The following is a 19,833-nucleotide window of genomic DNA, read 5'->3' on the forward strand; positions in this document are numbered from 1 at the left end:
GGTAATGAAATAGTTACATTTTACTTGTAAGGCCTGGCTATAAAATGAATGATTTTGGTAACTTAGGGAGAGTGCAAATCATCAGTAAACAATTGCTTGAATATTCTGGACTACTTGATGACATAGAAAACAGCTTTTCTGATTCTCAGATGTGCAATTACAATGCAGCTTGAGTTCCAAATCTGCTTGCAGCCCATGATACACTCCTGCTGAGTGAGCTGTCTGATTGCCTCCTTGAAGGCATTTTATTGTTGATCACAATTTAAGTCAGTGTATTATTAATTTCATTTGTAACTTGATTTTGATATGCCTTTTTGCCATTCTTCTTAAATTCTCTGTAGCATTACATGAAGGGAGCTAAATGGGGGATGACAATGGGGAGCATTAACTCCACAGATGGTCTTACTGAATGGCTTTCTTCAATGTTCTCTGAGGAATTATGTCATTTTCAGTCATTGAAAGTTATTTTTTAAAACTGAGTTATCATTTCCACCAACTATAACTCTTATCTCCCACAAATAGGGCCACATCTGTAAGTGACCTAACTCAGTGTTTCATTCAAAAAATATCAAATGGTACTGTTTTTCAAAGTCTGCTTGAAGACCACCTAAAAAACAAATAGTTGTTTCTGGGTCCTTATTCTGGTAAGAATATTAAGTGATTCTTATTACTACTGATAGAGTAGTATAATCCTTACATTTGAATTCAAGGGTAACTTTGAAGTTTAAGTTCACAATCAGTAAGAACTCTTAGCATACTATCTGTAAGATGTTTTATCTTTCATGAAATCCAGCAACAAAAATCTAATTAAAACATTATTACAGGGCTTCCCTGGTGGCGCAGTGGTTGAGAGTCTGCCTGCCGATGCAGGGGACATGGGTTCGTGCCCAGGTCCAGGAAGATCCCACATGCCGTGGAGCGGCTGTGCCCGTGAGCCATGGCCGCTGAGCCTGCGTGTCCGGAGCCTGTTGCTCCGCAACGGGAGAGGCCACAACAGTGAGAGGCCCACGTACCGCAAAACAAAAACAAAAACAACAACAACGACAACAAAAAAACATTATTACATTTGTCTGGGACCTAATGAAACGTCAAAGCTTTTGCACAGCAAAGGAAACCATAAACAAGACCAAAAGACAACCCTCAGAATGGCAGAAAATATTTGCAAATGAAGCAACTGACAAAGGATTAATTTCCAAAATTTACAAGCAGCTCATGCAGCTCAATAACAAAAGAACAAACAACCCAATCCAAAAATGGGCAGAAGACCTAAACAGATATTTCTCCAAAGAAGATACATAGACTGCCAACAAACACATGAAAGAATGCTCAACATCATTAATCATTAGAGAAATGCAAATCAAAGCTACAATGAGATATCATCTCACACCAGTCAGAATGGCCATCATCAAAAAATCTAGAAACAATAAATGCTGGAGAGGGTGTGGAGAAAAAGGAACACGCTTGCACTGCTGGTGGGAATGTGAATTGGTACAGCCGCTATGGAGAACAGTATGGAGGTTCCTTAAAAAACTACAAATAGAACTACCATATGACCCAGCAATCCCACTACTGGGCATATACCCTGAGAAAACCATAATTCAAAAAGAGTCATGTACCAAAATGTTCATTGCAGCTCTATTTACAATAGCCAGGAGATGGAAACAACCTAAGTGTCCATCATCGGATGAATGGATAAAGAAGATGTGGCACGTATATACAACGGAATATTACTCAGCCATAAAAAGAAACCAAATTGAGCTATTTGTAATGAGGTGGATGGACCTAGAGTCTGTCATACAGAGTGAAGTATGTCAGAAAGAGAAAGACAAATACCATATGCTAACACATATATATGGAATTTAAGGGGAAAAAAATGTCATGAAGAACGTGGGGGTAAGATAGGAATAAAGACACAGACCTACTAGAGAATGGACTTGAGGATATGGGGAGGTGGAAAGGTAAGCTGTGACAAAGTGAGAGAGTGGCATGGACATATATACACTACCAAATGTAAAAGCGATAGCTAGTGGGAAGCAGCCTCATATCAGCTTGGTGCTTTGTGACTACCTAGAGGGGTGGGATAGGGAGGGTGGGAGGGAGACGCAAGAGGGAGGAGATGTGGGGATATACGTATATGTATAGCTCATTCACTTTGTTATAAAGCAGAAACTAACACACCATTGTAAAGCAATTATACTCCAATAAAGATGTAAAAAAAAAATTATTACATTTGTCAATATTAATTTTAGAAGTAACTACTTATAAAGAGTTAAGTAATATCAAGAAGCAAGTGGAAATTGTAGTCAAGGTCATTTTTTATCTGTCACTTCTGATTTAACAATTATTTTCCCCGATCCTACTTGTATGGGCAATAAAAATAATTTATCTTTAAACATGAATTTTTCACCTTGCATCAGCTGGTTTACTTCCATAACATTAAGAATTGAGGAATCATAGGATATAGTCATTTTTTTTGCCAACAAATAAAATATGAACACATTTGTGAAATTCACTTTTACATAGACATGTACAAGGAGCAATATAAAAAGAAGAAAAAATATGCTAAATAGCCTATAGTATTAAGAGTGAGACCTAGATCCATCCCTAATGAATCCATGATTCTGGGTAATCAGTACTAGTCTCTGAGCCACAGTTCTCTCTTACGTGGGGATTGCAGTGTCAATAGTTGTGAAGATTAAGATGCCCTGAAAGTGCTTTATAATATAAAGGCACAATATAAAAGAGAATTCTTTTTATTTATATATCAGTCATTTGACTTTATCAACAAATCTCTCTTTTTTGAAAGACAGTAGCAAACTAGAAGTTATACAATCATTCTCCATTTGTGTTAGATCATCGAACCATCGGCAGCTTTGTCAGTGATGGAGGCCAGAAATAAACCCATACAAATAGAGTCAACTAATCTTTAACAAGGATGCTAGGAATACTCATTGGGGGAAAAGACAGTCTCTTCAACAAATGGTGCTGGGAAAACTGGATATTCACTGGAAAAGAATGAAACTGGATCCCTATCTTACTCCATACCCCCAAATAAACTCAAAATGGATTAAAGATTTAATATAAGACTTGGAACAGTAAAATTCCTAGAAGGAATAACATAGGAGAACATCTCCTAGACACTGGTCTTGGCAATGGTTTTATGAATCTGATACCAAAAACGTAAGCAACAAATGCAAAATTAGACAAGTCATACTACATCAAACTAAAGTTTCTTCATAGCAAAAGAAACAACCTACAGAGTAAAAAGGCAACCTATGGAATGGGAGAAAATATTGGCAACCAATATATCTGATAAGGGATCAATATCCGAAATACAAAAGGAACTCCTACAACTCAATAGCAGAATAAACAAATAACCCGATTTAAAAACATGCTAAGGGCCCAATAGGCATTTCTCCAAAGAAGACATACAAATGGCCAACAGGTACGGGAAAAGGTGCTCAGCATCACTAATCACCAGGGAAATACAAATCAAAACCACAATGAGATATCACCTCAGAGTTGTTAGGATAGCTATTATCAAAAAAGCAAAAGATAGTAAGTGTTGGTAAGGGTATAGAGAAATGGAACTCTTCTACACTGTTGGTGGGAATGTAAAATGGTACAGATGCTATAGAAAATTGTATAAGAGTTTCTTAAAAAATTAAAAATAGAACTACCACACAATCTAGCAATTCACTTCTAGGTACATATCCAAAAGAACTGAAATCAGGATCTACAAAAGAGATCCTTGCTTTTATTGCAGCACTTATTATTCACAATAGCCAAGATATGGGAATGAGGCAGGAGATAGATGGACCCCAGTCTGAGCAGCTGGAATCTGTCCCCCATGGACAGATACTCCAAGATAAAGATAATGGCAGAAGCGAGGAGGCGCTGAGTCCTGCTTGAATTAAAGGTAAAGAGAACACATATTTCTCACTCTTGAGGTCAAGGAGACCTCCCAAAGTACACATGTGCAGAAAGGGTCCTCAGGGGTAAGAAAAGGGAGGGGACACCAGACCATAATACCTTCTGTCAACTTCCTTGTGCTGGAATCCACCTTGGCTAAAAGATGTGCATGCACACAGGGCAGGGCCCTGGGTGAGACGAAATATGGACTCAGAGCCAGACAAAGCAAGATGACTGGCTAGAGGGAACATGGAAGAACTGCCCCCATATAAATGATTTAACCTACCCCAAAAGCACATGACACTTTCTCTGAGCCTGCCTGTGTGTCTATTCGCATGTACCTTTTTTCTTCTAATAAACACTTTACTTGTTTTGCTACTTTCCGTCTCTTTGCTGAATTCCTTCTTCAAAGCAGGCAAAAAGCCAGGGCCCTACTCCTAGCTACTAGTCCCTGGTGGTCTAGTGGTTAGGATTTGGTGCTTTCACCACCACAGCCTGGGTTCAATCCCTGGTTGGGGAACTGAGATTCTGCTTCAAGCCACCACAGGATGCGGCACCCCACAGCCACCCGAGATCAGGAACATCCTAAATGTCTATCAACAGATGAATGTCTAAAGAAAATGTGGTATATACATACAATGGAATGTATTAAGCCTTAAGAAAGAAGGGAATCCTGCCATATGTGATAATATGGATGAAGCTGGAGGATATTATACACTTAAGTCACAAAAGGACAAATACTACATGATGGTACTTTTACGGAGTATCTAAAACAGTCAGACTTTAAAAAGCACAGAGTACAATGGAGGTTGGCAGAAGAGAGCAAAATGAGCAGTTGTTATTCAATGGGTATAAAGTTTCAGTTATGCAATTTTTAAGTTCTAGAGATCTACTGTATGGACCTGTAGTTAATGTTACAGTTAACAATACTATATTAGTTAATAATACTATATTGTACACTGAAAAATATGTTCAGAGAGGAGATCTCAAGTATTCTTACTACAAATAGGAGAGGTGGGCAGGAGGAAACTTCTAGAGGTGATAGATATGTTTACTACCGTAATGTGATGATGGTTTCACTGGTGTATGCATATGTTCAAACCCATCAAATTGTATACATTAAATATGTGCAGTTCCCTTGTTTTTCAAGTATACCTCAATAAAGCTGTTAAAAAACACACAGGGAATTAAGGTAATTCTCACATGCCCTGGAGCCAGGCAAACGGAGTGCACAGACATTTTTATTTTATTAATAAGAATGCACAAAGAATGAGGTATTCTAAGTTTTTAACTTAAAATTAATCTGGAAAAGGAGAAAAAATTACTTTTGGCTTAAATGATAGCTGTAGAAAATACCTAATTTTTCACATACCTAATTTTCTAAGTAATTAGAAATATTTGAATCTAACAAAATAGTTCTATGGTTAATAAGGATGATTACATCCCTTACATCTATGAAGATGAACATTTAATTCTCATTGCAATGGATGTAGTGATAAATCGTAGGGGATAGTGATAAATTATTGATGATATCAGGATGCCATCTAGAATTTATTTCTTTAAAGCAGAAACACACTTATCTTTTATTATTAATTCAGGTAGGTAATATTTATTGAACACAATATACTGACTACTTACATTTTGTTTTGGTAACTGGTGGGATTGTTTTCCCATTTAGTATTTTCTAGGAAACACTCCTACCCTTTGCACGAGGATACCATATTTTTAATACAATGTGACACACCTACTCTATTACCGAACACAAGTTCCTGTGCCTGATGCACAGTGAGGTCAAACAAAGTGAAACTTCCAGGTTTGGAGCAGAGAAAGGTTTATTGTAGGGCAAAGCAAGGATAAAAGCTCAAAAACCCCAAACTCCCTGATGGTTTTCAGGGAGAAGTTTTTTAAAGGCAAAATTTGGGGTAAGGGCTGCAGGGTGTGTGACTTTCTTGTTACTGGCTGGTGGTGAGGTAACAGGGTAGTGCTCCAGGGATCTTGTTTCAGGTTAAAGTTACCATCCTCCACCCGGGTAGGGGCCTTAGCTCCTGCAGAAGAACTCAAAGGTATTGTCATGTATAATCTTTCAGGAGGAACCAGGACCCTGCCCCAAGGCTGCAGTATTGTTTCTTGACTGTTCCTCCTTTGTTTCTGCATCCCCTCCCTTCCCTGATTAGCAACTGTTTGAATCTGCCCTTTGGAACTCAGGGAAGGTCAAGGAGTTTGAAAGAAGCCTACTTGCTACAAACAGGAAACAGGAATATGGAAAGGATTTGTATCAGGGAGGGACCCACAGGGTCCTGCTTGGTTTCAACTCCTGCCTTCAGTTGATTGATAGATAGGAAGATAACTAAATTAAATGTGGTAAAAAAAAAGTTTGTAGTCTAGGATTATTAGACTTGACATGGTCCAAAAGTATATGGTAAAGTTTTTTTCCAGCAATTAAGGTTGTGAGATGTAAAATTCAAAAACCATCAGAGGACACATTCTGTACTATGAGGAGAAAGCTTCAATGAAAAGAATGAAGTGGATTCAAAGAGAAAAATGAGAGAAAGCCAATCAAGTCTTTACCTTGTTCAAGTTCCAGGTTCCAGTTCTGAGGATTAGGAGTGCCTCTAAAATTTCAGGAACAGTGTTGCTTACATTTAATGATATCCTCCAGGGCACTGAGAAAATATATACATTGGATTTCTGTTAGTTGCAAATACGAACTCCAATTAACATTGTTCTTAAGATTTCTCTCATATTCATAATGAAAAAGAAATACTCCTATGTGGAATGAAGATAAGTAATTCTTATTTATTTAGGATATGATTCTAAGTTATTTGGCAGACCCTGCATATTGACAATGGAAGTCCCATTGTGATGATTTATATACTATTGATTGGTTTGCAATTAAGAAAATATTGTTTATTACTTACATACATGAAAAATATCTACAGATGTCTCATTCAGGAAAATACAAAGTCAAACAAAACAAAGGAAACAAATTCAACCTGTGTGGTAGGCAGAATAATCATCTCCCCAAACACGTCTATGTCTTAATTCCTGCAATCTTGTGATTATGTTAGATTACTATGTCAAAAGAAAGTGAAGGTTTTAGATGGAACTAAGGTTGCTAATCATCTGACTTTAAGATAAGGAGATTATGCTGGAGTATTCAAATTGACCCAAAGTAACCACAGGGGTCCTTGAAAGTAAAAGGAGTCACAAGAAGAAGATCACAAGGAGATGTGTGACTACAGAAGAAAGTCACAGAGAGCTGCAACCTTTCCTGCTTTAAAGAGGGAGAAAGGGAGCCTCTAGAAGCTGGAAAATAAAAGGAAACTGGGCTTCCCAGGTGGCGCAGTGGTTGAGAGTCCGCCTGCCACTGCAGGGGACACGGGTTCGTGCCCCGGTCCGGGAAGATGCCACATGCCACGGAGCGGCTGGGCCCGTGAGCCGTGGCCGCTGAGCCTGTGCGTCCGGAGCCCGTGCTCCGCAACGGGAGAGGCCACAACAGTGAGAGGCCTGCTTTCCCCCAGATCTCCAGAAAGGAACAAAGGCTGCCAACATATCGATTTTCATTTGTTTCTGACTTCTGACCTACAGAATTCTAAGATAATAAATTTGTGTTGTTTTCAGCCACTAACTTTGTGGTAATTTATTATCGAAGCTGTAGAGAACCAATATAAACAAATAGTTCAAAATTAATATAGAGAAAATTGAGTAGTAACACTTGTAGGAAGTAATTTTTTTTCTAATACTCAATGATTAAAAAATCATTTTTATATCTTTAAAATAATTAAATATAAATATTTTATACCATGTGGTCAGACTATGATAGTAATGGAAATAATTTTGAATATTGACCTCACAGAGCTAGACAAATTAAATACATAATGTCATATGTCAGAAGAAGTAAACGGCATTATGGAATCTAAAGGAAGGGCGTTTAACCCAGATTTGGTGGAGAAAAAGATTTCTGGGATAAGGGGACTCAAGGGATGAATAAACCTTAGTCTGTCACACGGGTAGGGATGGGGGTGTTGAAAGGACAATTTATATGAGAAAAGACTGGGAGTTTATATTAAACTTGACAATCAAAAAATAAGTTCAAAATAAATGGATCCAAAATGGCAAAATAGGGTGCCAATATATGGGCTCATTTTTAGAAATGCTTATTGTGTCCTTAAGTCTTTCATATCACTGGTCCTTCTGCTTCCGAGATTAATTACACATGGGTAAGGTAAACATGGCGAGAAATGGCTAATTCTCCATTAGTAACAGATCATGAAGTTATCCAGTTTTCCTGACTATGCACAAGCAACTCACTCAAACTCCTACTATCTATATTTCCAAACAAGTATGCACTAGAGTCCTGTGACATTTTGTCTATTTTAAGAAACTGATGCCACCAAATTCATTTCTTTAAAAAAAAAAAAAAGCACATAATTATAATTTCAGAGATTTCCATCACATTAGCTATTCTGAACACTTATACCATCATTCTGGAAACACCAATTGCAACAGAAAAATAGTAACCCATTAAATTTGTAAGTCCCAAAATACTTGAAGCATCTGCCTTTTAAGAAGATAAACTTGGAGGAGAAATTACACAAGATAGACTTGAATGACAATCCATCATCAACAGTAACCCAAACACATTGTGTTTTTATATACGCTTTTTAAGTGTCAGTAAAGATGACACATTCCTGGGGATAGTATAGAAGCTGCCACCAATGGAAACTGCCTTCCATTATACTTCTCTCTTTTATGGTTCACCTTTCACTGACCAGAAGTTGTTACAACAGTAGGTAGAAGAAACCATTTAGAGAATGTCCCTGAACACCTGATAAACATTGATTTCATGGACAATGCTTTTCAATTTTGTGCATGTCCTTCATATTTTAAAACGCTTCATATTTTAAATTTTTCTCTATTTAAATGAGATTTAAAGCCAATCTCATCCATATATCTATGATAGAAAACTAGAGCTAAAATTTGTTAGTTAATATCAAAATCGATATTACAAATGGGAGCTCAAAGGAAAGGACAGTTAAAGTTTACTTTTAAAATCAGTCATTCTGTTGCAGGCATGTAAGTTGGGGCAAAGGTACTACATAACTAGTAAGAAATCTAAAAAAATTGATGTGACAAACTGGACAATCTGACACCTGGACATGGAGTTTTTAATTAACATCAATTCTAGCTACAATGATTCTTTCCTCTCTCGTTTCCAGGACCCTCCCAGATCCAATGAAATGGAAAATTATGAAGATAAGTTTTTCAGGATGCCTGGTGCTTTACTTCTCTTTCTCCCCCAAACTTCCTTCTTCCTGGCCCTCATTTCTAGACAGTAGTAATTGCGAACTTCTTTGCTTTTCCTTTCTAACTTTAGAAAAATACAAAAAGGAACTATTCACTCATACATTTCTTCTTTTATTTTAGTGTTTTTGTTCAGCAGAATATAAATGTTAGTCTTGCTACTAAACAATTTAGTTCTGGTAAACAGCTGGGCCAAGTATGGCATTTTGACAAAATCATCTGATTTGCAATGGCTGAAATCATGAGGATATCGACTTTATATCAGAAGCCAAGATTGGTGTATTATCTCAACAAGTCAGCAGGATCCCCAGGCTCTTTCTATGTATCCATGATTCCACCTTCATTTAAGGCTTTTAATTTCAGGTTTGTCTTCTGATGGATTGCAAAGTGGCTACCATATCCCAGACAACATGACGTGATAAAATAACAACGAATCTGGAAGTAAGGAAGAGAGAACAGGACAACTGTTTTATCAAGGCGGTTGATGGGTTTTTTTTACTTTTTAAAAATTCACTTCACTCTCTTTTTGCTTTCTGGTTTCTGAAGAAAATTCCAACATAATTATTATCTCTGTTCCTCTACAGGTAAGGTGCTTTTTTTTTCTCCCAACTTCTTTCAAGATCTCTCTTCACTTTAACTTTCTGCACTTTGAATATGATATATATATACAGGTGTAGATTTTTCAGAATTTATCCTGCTTGGTGTTCTCTGAGCTTTCTGGAACTGTGGTTTGGTGTTTGTCATTAATTTTGGAAACTTCTCAGTAATTATCACTTAAATATTTCTTCTGTTCCCTTCTTTCTTCTTCTGGTATTCCCATTGTATGTATGTTATACTTTCTGTAATTGTTCCACAGTTCTTGAATATTCTATTCTGTGTTTCCATTCTTTTTTCTTTCACATTTCGGTTTTGGAAGGTTCTACTGACATAACTTCAAGCTCACTGATTCTTTCCTCCATTATGTCCAGTCCACTGATGAGCTCAAAGGCATTCTTCATTTCTCTTACTGTCTTCTTAATTTCTATCATGTCATTTTGATTCCTTTTTAGATTCTCCATCTTCCTGTAATATTACCAATCTTCTCTTGTGTACTGTCCACTTCCTTTTTTATTAGAGCCTTTAGCATATTGATCATAATTATTTTAAATTCACAGTCTGATAATTCCAAAAGCTCTGCCATATCCAAGTCTGGCTCTGATGGTTACCTTGTGTCATCAGACAGTGTTTTTTGTCCTTTACTATGCCTTGTGATTTTTGTTGTTGTTGTTGTTGTTGGAACCTGGACATGGTATATTGTGTAAAAGGTAGGACTTTAGTGTGAAGTTTCATGTTTATCTAGCAATGAGTTAGGCTGTGTTTACTATTAGATGTAGTTGTGGTGTCAGAGACTAAAATTTCCTCAAGTGTCCTTGTTTTGGCTTCCCCCATTTTCTGTTTTCCTTGGGACTCTTTAAATAAAGTATGAGCCTATGGTTCTTTTATCTGTAATCTTTTGTTATTATAGAGGAGCTCTACTGATGTGGTGGTAAGGTCTGTGTATGGGGGAGGGCAGGGAGCATTGTATAGTCCTATAATTTGGTTTCAGTCTTTTATAGTGAGCCTGAGTTGGGTATTTCCCTTGCCCCAAAGTAAAAGCTAGAAGGGGTTGGAGTTGAATAGGTCCCTTCCTTTGGGTTGGTTAGGCTTTGATAAAACTCCAGTTGTTTAGGCTCTGATAAAATAGTTTCCTTTGAGAGAAGGCCTTGTTAAAGAGAACAGAGAGCTCTGAGTGTATTTCAAAATGGTTACTTTCTGTATTGGCCTGTCTGTCTCTACAGTTTTTGGGGCAGCAGTCTACCCTGTGAAAACAATTCTCCTGTGGACCTAAAAAGAGTTGTTGATTTTCAATTTGTCAGCTTTTTTCTTCTTGTGAGGTGAGGAATGATGACTTCCAAGTTCTTTACATGTCAGACTGGAAACCTGAAACCTATGATGCATTTTCAATGTTAAAAATCACTATGGATTTCTGCTTGATTGTGATTTGTGCATTTACTTCAATTGACTATGAAATGAGAATAAGGTACTGTGTATTTAAGGATACCATATAATAAATTATATATGACATTTTCACAAAGGCCTATATAAGTTTTGAAGAAGAGTGTGTCATGTGAAAAGAACATGTCATGTGAGACACATTTATTGAGAAAGAACTCAACGCAAGCCATGCACATGATCTGATTAACATCTTTAATCTCTTGACTCCCCTAATTCTCCTCTGCTTGATGCATTCCCTTAGTGAACTGAGGTGTTCATATGCTACATCTCTTCTAGTTGGTGGGGATTAAGGAGAAAAAAAAAAAAAAACAAGAAATATTTCTTTGTGTTTACAACATAGGAAGTTGGAAATATGGACTTATCTTGACTGATTTTTATTAGGCGAACATGGATAGCCATCTGACAATATCACAGACTATAAAGCATATGTTGAACATCTTTTAAAATTAAAATACACATAGCCTTTGATTTGGCAATTCCATTTTCATGAATTAGTTTCATAAATACATTAGCACATGAATAAAAGATTTATGCACAGGGATATCTACAAGGTTTGGAAACAGCTTCAATATTAATGTAAAAGGATTTGAAATGGTCTTTTGTTATTTCACAGCAGCCGTAGCAGGTCGTCGATGGCAAAAATTACTATTACAACAAAGAAACTGAAGTACAGGGAAGTAGGTTAAATGATATCTAATTAGTAGTCACCTACTCTTAATCCAGTATATCAGGTTGTGTTCTCTCAAATTGTTTGTTTAGTTCTATCTTATTATTTCAATTTAAGTAAGATAATTTTCCTTTCTACTTACTTGAATTTCTAAGCCTTTCATTATTCTTTCTCCTCTAGTGTACTTAGGTTATAGTTAATGTTTCTAAGAATAATAAATGTGAATTTTTAATCTTCTTCAAAGTTTCTTTAAGTACATCTGAACATTTTAGGAATATGTGATGTCCAATTAATAGTATGTATTAAGTTTGTTTCCTTAATATCTTCTATGCTTATAATGTTTAGATTAACATTGCTTCAAGAAGCTTTGGAAAAGTAACATTTTATTTGACATTTTCAAAGAGCAGAAATAGCTCTTTGCCTACTAACCTTTAAAAAAATTATGAAGTGTCGGACTGATGACGTCATTTTGACTATTACAATCATTTCACCAATGACCCTTTCCACTTTCACATACTCTTACCTTTAATCTGAACAAAAGTGGCACATTCTTTGTGTTTTTCTAATACAGTCAGGTTTTTTCATCATTTTTTCACAATTTTTTTTTATAATGTCCTTTACTTGGAGCTGTCTCTAACATTTTTAAAGGGAGAAACAATTTCTACCATATAACACAACACATGAACATCTTTGAACAATATTATGAGGCATAGAATATTTATTTATTAGGCTTTGTTTACATAAGACCAAGTCAACAAGTTCTTTAGGTTAAATGATTATAAAATGAATAAAATGATCATTCTCATGGAAATTAGCTGGGGATAATGGAGACAGCCCATTTGCTATTTTTTTTTTCTACACAAGTTGATGTGAATCATACGTTCATCCTAAAAACCACTTGATAAAGTACTACTTTCCTTCAAATGAACATAACAAATTAAATGTTCTGACCCCAAAAGTTTAATATAGTCCCTTTCACTAGATATTTTACCATATCAACTTCTGAATGCTACACTCAAATTATTAGACTATTAAAAAGAAAAAGTTAAAGGCCACTGGGATTTGGAAGCTCACAAGCCAATAATACTAAGAGTAATAGTAATAATAAAACAACAAAAATAATAACTCAAAAGAGACACGTGTGAAAAATTTTTAAATAAAAAACTTTTTTTCATGAATTTCATATTCGACTTTTTGTTTATTAAAGCAGAAACTAAAATAAGAGAATGTGGCAGATTGTATGTTCCAAAAATGACCACAGCAATATCTCAGTTCACAAATTTTCTTTTGGAACCTTGTAACTTTTCATCAAGTGGTGGAGTTAACTGTCCTCTCCTTCTGAATCTAGGTGGGACATTGTGACTGTTCCAGTGAATAGAATGGGCTGGAAAGGAAAATGCTGAGTGACTTCCAAGGCTAGATCAAAAAGGGCCACATAGATATTCTGAGATATTCTGAAAATTAACCCCTCTCTCTCTCCCTCTCCCTACCTCTATCTATTTCTTTCTTTCTCTTTCTCTTTCTCTTTCCTAGGGCTGAGGAAGCCCTGGCCATATTGAGAGGTTGCATATAGACCTTCCAGCCAACAGTTCCAGAAAAGTTTCAGTTGACAGCCATCCTTAAGCATTAGACATATAAATGAATGAGCTTTCAGATGATTTCATCTCCTAAACTTTGCACTGCCTCAGTCCCGTGCAAATGTCAGGTTGATGCATACAATAATATCTGTTATTGTTTTAAGCCACTCAGTTTTGTGGTAATTGTTTATGTGGTCATAGTAACTAGAACATAGAGCAGCAAGCATTCTTATTGTTTTTCTGCTCCTACAGTATAAAAATAAACTCCATAACAGCAAGAACAAAATCTGTTTCATTCACAGCTGCTTCCCCAATGTGTGGCACATAGTTAAACAGAAATCAGGTGAATTAATGAATAGAACTTTGACTAAACTATTTCAATACCAAAACTTACAAGAATGTTGTGATGCATCTCAATGTCTTTCCTGTCTCAAAAGGCCTTAAATATTTATATTAGAAAGAAAGTCTCTCTCTTTTTGTTTACTGTTACATATTGGATTTTTCTTAGAAGCCAGTCAAATTGCTAGGAAACATCGATTAATAATAGCATAAAAGGGTCAAAATGAACCCTCTCTCATGCCTTCCCCAGCCTTGGAACAGACTGTTCTTGCTTGGAAAGCAACTTCTCATTTACCCTCTTCAAACTCTCTCGAGGTTTTTCTCCTCTTTTTGAAAGCTGATGTCACTTAAACCTTCTCACTTACCCACATTTTTACACCTTTACTGCTTTGTATGTATATTTATTTTTTTATGTAGTTTGCTTAAGGTTGATTAATTTAACCATCTTGCATGTGATTTTTCAGTACTTTTCAAATTTAGAAGACACCAGCAATATACAAAATGTCAGAATGAATCCATGTGTCTGTGTTCTATTGCCTCAATCATGTATCAGGTTCCTCTGGCAATGAGGCAAATAGAGCAACATTAGTATTTTCTACAGATTTTAAGTAGCATCCCACTATCTGCCCTCCACCCCAATAGTCACATTCCTCTATTATATGTAGGACAAGTGGTTTCGCTCATATTTATTGCTGAGTCAGCCAATATAGCTGCTTGCTTTTCTGCTTCAACCTGATTATCTAGTGTTGTCCTTTGCTAGATTTCATCACTGTTCTTTCATTCCCCTAAATTTACTCTAACACCAGGTGGTTTTGTGTGGCAGACCTTTCTGAAGGTTAGGAAGTAGCAGAATGCAATTACCACATAAGGCTGGAAAGAATTGTAAACCCAATGTTAGACATCACTCTTCCTAGAACTGCATTATACATTTCCCAAGGAAGGTGATTTTTCACTCCCTATTTGTTCTCTTAAGACTCAGGTCCCTGGTCATGTTTCTAGGGCCTCTCCTTTCTCTTTGATAAACCCCAGTTCACACTGTAGTTATCTTCCAACCACGTATCCAAGCTTCCTATCCACATCTGAAAACCTACAAATTATTATTATGGTTCTTGGCTTACAAATAAGAATGAGACTCATTTCTTGGGTGCTGAATTCCTTACCAATGCAAAAAAGCTTATAATGGCTTGGAAAAAATGGTGCTTTTTAGAGGAAAGAGAGAGATGAGATCTTTTCTTCTAGGTAAGATTAATGGCAATGGTATCATCTATGCAGTATAGAAATATATATCCTGCTTCTTTTGTCATCCTTCTCATGTCATCCTTCTCATGCATTGTTAAGTATTCTGAATGCAGTGAATATGTGAAAAATAATAAATGACTAAAAGTAACGATAAGTCTGAAAATGCCCTAGAAATTTATTTTGTGATTATAGCTGACTGGTATCATTGAACAGTTTCACTGAACAGAAAGTGACGAAATTATTCTCAATCCTTAAGTATTGTTTATCAGCTAAAAATGTGAGAAAGAAAAATATTTCAGGAATTTCTCTCAAAAAATATATGAGTTTGAAGATGAGATAATTCTATAGCTTAAAGAGAGTTTTTAACAGATTCATTTATATAAGTGTAAAAATATAGAGTCTGTATCTCAAGTTTTAGAAAAATCTTACATCCTTTTATTAATATTTGCATGTAGGAAATGAGGAAGGCCATCTTGAGCCTGTGACTGGGTAATTATCATTCTTTGTTCCTTAATACACCAAATTAGAGCTCTGTTTTATACGTGGATCTAACTTTTAGTCATCAGAGAGAGAAGTCTTGTGAACAAGTGAGCAGGGCAAAACCTTGTGGACCCTCAGGTCATAGAAAAGACTGCTATGTTGCAACCCCAAATACACTATTCACATCACAGCTGTAACGAGTGAATATGAATTAACAAACTTTAAAAGGCTTTTTATAAGACGTTTTAATAACATATATTTGAATAGGATAATATTACTTGCAAAACAATACATTAATAATCTATCTGTTTGGGGGTACTAAATTCCTTTCTCTATTTAGGTTACATTGTATACTTCTATAATGAAAACTAATTTCTTCATTAATATCCAGAAGATGGAACATACTACTAAATATACATTTATCAGTACCAGCAGATATTGAAGAGGATGTAGAAACAAAACATGCCTCATTGAACTTGAATTATAACTTAATATATTATCATTAAAAATGTATAGTCTAAGTAAAAAGAGAAAGCCCCTATTACACTATATAAAGGGAATCTACTAAGAGTGAAGTTTCTCAACTCCCTATTCCCACCCATACATGTTCACTTTCCTATATCTGCATCCACCCTTCCTTTTTTTGCTCAATATAATGGCTAATTCCATATGCAATGCTGTTTTCCTGACCCAAGTGCTAGCCTTGTTTCTTATGTATTTTTAACATCTCCCTCCCTATTGACAATCTCTTGATTATTAAATCTATTCACAAGTTCCTCATCTTGGTACATACTTCTAAGTAAAACAAAATGAAGCAATCTCTTTCCATCTGCATCTTTCAGGTACTACCATTTAGCTCTACATCCTTACAGAGTTAATCTTTCGAGAGTCTTAAGTCAGTAAATCTTTAGACTTACTGACTTTCACATACTCATGTTCATTCTTCACCTGAGAATACTCTATTATTTCTTCTTTCCCAAATCTATACAATCCACCTTTATCATGGACATCAATCCTCTATATTGCCTAATCCCAGTGTGAATGACTCAGCTCTGATCCTCATTGAAATCCATAGAATCTGGCACTGTGGACTAATTCTTCACCATCAAAACATTCTCCTTACTCATCTTCCAAGACGAGTGCATATGTGGAGTAGAATCCAAATGAACAGTAGTTAGTTTCAAAATAAAATTACCTTACACATCCAAGTGTGTGCTTGATAAATCAATATATGTCGCATCTAGTTATGAGTGAAGTGAAAGAAAGAGCTGTGAATTAAATCCAGAAATATAGAACCAAAACCTGTGACAGAGAATTATAGAACTTTAGAGCTAGAATGGGTCATTTTATAGAGAATAAGATTGAGGACCATAACCTTGCCAAGTTCACACTTACACTGAAGAGCACTGAAATTTATACCCCCTGGATCCCATTTCATTTTTTTAAATCTTATTAATCAATTACTGTATTTATTTATTCTCCTTTACCTTATCAAGATAAATACAACATTATGGGAACCAAATTTCTGAAAACTTCCATTAGTAAATTTTATCTTATGTGAAGGGACTATATTGATCCAATTATAAGATTTCAGAAATTTCTATAGTTATCAAAATAATGAAGAAGTTGAGAGAGCTGGCATACTTTGCATTTTTGGTTTTATATAACACATTTTACTGTACAAGCTGGAATGATTGTTCATTCTATTTAAGATTTTCTTTTCCAAATTAGGCATTGGTGCAGCTAAAATGTATTAATAAACTAATATAGATGTGGGATCATTTTTATCATAAAATAAAAATGTATAATTTTTATAGGCTGCTATACACTGACAGGTGATATATGTGGACTCTATTGAAAATAAAGTATAATACAAAACAGAAACTGTATGGCTGTTTTGAACATTTGGATTCTAGAATCTCATATATATTTTCATTTGTAATTTGAACTGAATAGAAATATCATTGGCATATATAAAGAATCTAATGTGATCTCTTTCTTTCTCCTTCTATCCCTTTCTCATAAATGCCACTTTCATCTTGGAGCCTTTCCTAGTTAGAGCGAAGTCACAGCCTTATGACATAGCAACAAATATTTCTTATATCCCCAAATATTACTTTACCACTGATTTTGCCGCTTTGTATGTATTATAATTACATCTTATTTACCAAAGATAATTCTAAGTAATTGTTCTATAGATACATCTAAATGTTCCTCTCAATTTTATACAATAGCATGTAGGCATGTTTGTAAAAATGTGCAAAACAACAGAATTATCTGTAACAATGTAAAATTCAAAAGTTTATAACTTGTTATAACTTGCATACCTATTTAAGGGTCAGTCGGTTACCAGATAGAAAAAAAAAGTGCATGCCAAGTCTGTAGGTAATAAAGCATGCCTGGATATAGTAAAATAAATCACCACAGGAAGATGAATCGTTGAATGAAAGGTGAAAGAACTTTTCCTTGTGCAACAATCAGGAATTCACTGAACAAAACAAATTATCCCCTATCAGCCATTTAAATAGTGGCCTCAGAGAAATAAAAGGATTTTAAATATAAAAGACTCCTGTAAAATGTGTATAGGTAACTGCTTAGCACATCAGATGGCAGAATAATAAATTTCATACTCCTTAAGCTTATTCCAAAAAAGTTTCAATTTTATTAAAATAAAAATACACTAAAGGTTTTTTAATATGAGAACATTTCCTTAAATTTGATTTATTCTTGAATAAATAAATCAAATGGATTTGGAAGAAAGAACTCTTTATGTTGTAAAGGTAATAGCAAGATGAGCTAACTATGAGTTCCAGCTAACAAAAAGTAGCATAATTTTTACCTACATGTGTTTCTTGCAGTTAAAATAAATTTGGTTAGATCACCTAAAATCACAGAGTGTAAATTTCTTAAATGATGATCTAGAAATATACTGGATTTTTAAAATAAATGTAGTGAAGTTAGAATTTCCATGAAGGATGAAACATAAGGTTGCAAAAACCTTCGAATTAAAACATCCATGGTCTTGTGTCCATTTCCATTTTTGAATAGTTACTGACAAGTAACTTCCTTTTAATTCTTTCAGTTAAACCACACTTTGTCACATCCGGGGAAACTAAAATATTATTTTGTGCATCATTAAAAGAGAGATATAAGTTGTGCTTGATTCATAAACTAAACTCACTTATCTCACAGATTCTCCCATATGGGTTTGGGTAAGCCTCAGCTGTGCAAGCATGCAGAATAGATCAGGGTTTTCTGCCTTAGATTTAGGCTGACCTTGAGTTCTGTAGGACTCCTGAATTGCCGAATCAATTATAATGTTCCAAAATCACCTTGGCTCCCTCCCACACTATCCTCCTTTCTCTCTTGTTTATATCCAAATATATGCACAGGGAGCTAGACAATATACCTTGAGAAGCCAGACAGGATGTCAGCCAACCATGGCTCTTTTGAGCTTAGCAAAGAGAGAAGATATATCTCCTGAATACTGCACATGTCTTGCCAAAAACCTCTTCCATTTGCCTTCTTCCCTGAAATCCATAATTATGTTTCCGTTTTTAGACTTTCTATAAAATTAGTTGCCAGGCTAATAATTCTCAACATTTGTGCTATCACAAAAAACATATTATGTATATGGAACAATAGGATAAATGGAGGGCCCCTGGCTTTCCTGAGGCTGAGAGATTCATATCTCACACACTTTGAAAAGCTCTGACTTGGAAAAATGATCAAACAATATGCTGCATTGCATATGTTTAAATTATTTCATATATAGTGTTCCGATGTACTTTTTGAAAGCATCCTCCATATTTTTATTTCCCATATTCACCTATACACTACTGGTTCCATAGTAGAGAGAGACAGAGGAGAGAGAGCGAGAGGTTATCCAAACTCCTTTATTTATTTATATAAATTTATTTATTTTTGGCTGCGTTGGGTCTTTGCTGTTGCGCACAGGCTTTCTCTAGTTGCGGAGAGCAGGAGCTACTCTTCATTGCGGTGCGCAGGCTTCTCATTGCGGTGGCTTCTCTTGTTGTGGAGCATGGGCTCTAGGCACGTGGGCTCAGTAGTTGTGGCTTGTGGGCTCTAGAGCACAGGCTCAGTAGTTTTGGCACGCGGGCTCAGTAGTTGTGGCACACAGGCTTAGTTGCTCCGCGGCATGTGGGATCTTCCTGGACCAGGGCTCGAACCCGTGTCCCCTGCATTGGCAGGCGGATTCTTAACCACTGTGCCACCAGGGAAGTCCCTCCAAACTCCTTCAATAACTATAACTGGTTTTGC

The sequence above is a fragment of the Aethalodelphis obliquidens genome, unplaced genomic scaffold (genome assembly GCF_003676395.1).
Source record: "Aethalodelphis obliquidens isolate GAN/ISIS:26980383/991018 unplaced genomic scaffold, ASM367639v1 scaffold39, whole genome shotgun sequence".
Classification (NCBI taxonomy): domain Eukaryota; kingdom Metazoa; phylum Chordata; class Mammalia; order Artiodactyla; family Delphinidae; genus Aethalodelphis; species Aethalodelphis obliquidens.